This window comes from Penaeus monodon, chromosome 30 (genome assembly GCF_015228065.2).
Source record: "Penaeus monodon isolate SGIC_2016 chromosome 30, NSTDA_Pmon_1, whole genome shotgun sequence".
Lineage (NCBI taxonomy): Eukaryota > Metazoa > Arthropoda > Malacostraca > Decapoda > Penaeidae > Penaeus > Penaeus monodon.
This window is the reverse complement of record NC_051415.1, coordinates 29,690,382-29,690,977: the sequence shown is the minus strand read 5'-3', so window position 1 is coordinate 29,690,977 and position 596 is coordinate 29,690,382. Positions and strand designations below refer to the sequence as shown.

At 39.3% G+C, this 596-nt stretch overlaps 1 protein-coding gene across 1 annotated transcript in view; it reads right to left on the bottom strand.

Annotated features, from left to right (window-relative positions):
• Window positions 1-596, bottom strand: part of LOC119592690 (dynein regulatory complex subunit 3-like) — a 23,159-nt gene that overhangs the window by 4,842 nt on the left and 17,721 nt on the right. The gene's annotated exons all lie outside the window — the stretch shown is intronic.

Genomic DNA, 596 nt, shown 5'->3' with positions numbered 1-596 from the left:
GAACCAACTTAACCTTGTACTTGGTGACGAATTACACCACAAAAAATACCTTTTTGTTGAGATAAAAATAATATGCAATTTAAAATACAAGGACATATACTTTAGCAAGTCAACACATTGTATCGTTGGGATAAAAATGACATGTATATAAAAAATAAAATAACGTGCATTTTAACAAGACAGCACTTTGCATAAAATCTTCCACGATTCATTCCGCAAGCCGGGAAGGAGCTGTTACATTTCTTCCTCGCCTTCCTTTGTTCTCTTATTTTCCCCAGTCTGATTCCGTTACGAAAAGACGGCAAAACACACGCCGGTGTCTCGTGTCCAGCCAGCCCCACACAAATATCTTCCTGTTAGCTTTCTCTCCCCAAAACATTTCCACTGCTTATAACTGCGCGGTACAAAAGCTCATTCACTCCCAGCATTTACATATATTTTTTCCAAAGGGCAAACCGCCTAATGTCCTTACTGCTCACAAGGAGAGAGTGAATGTAGTTTGTGTTGTCGTAGCTGCGTCGAGAGTAAGTGAATGTTACGCCAGTGTGATTTTAGAATGCGGAGAATACTGTTACTGTTGTAGATTACAATAAGTA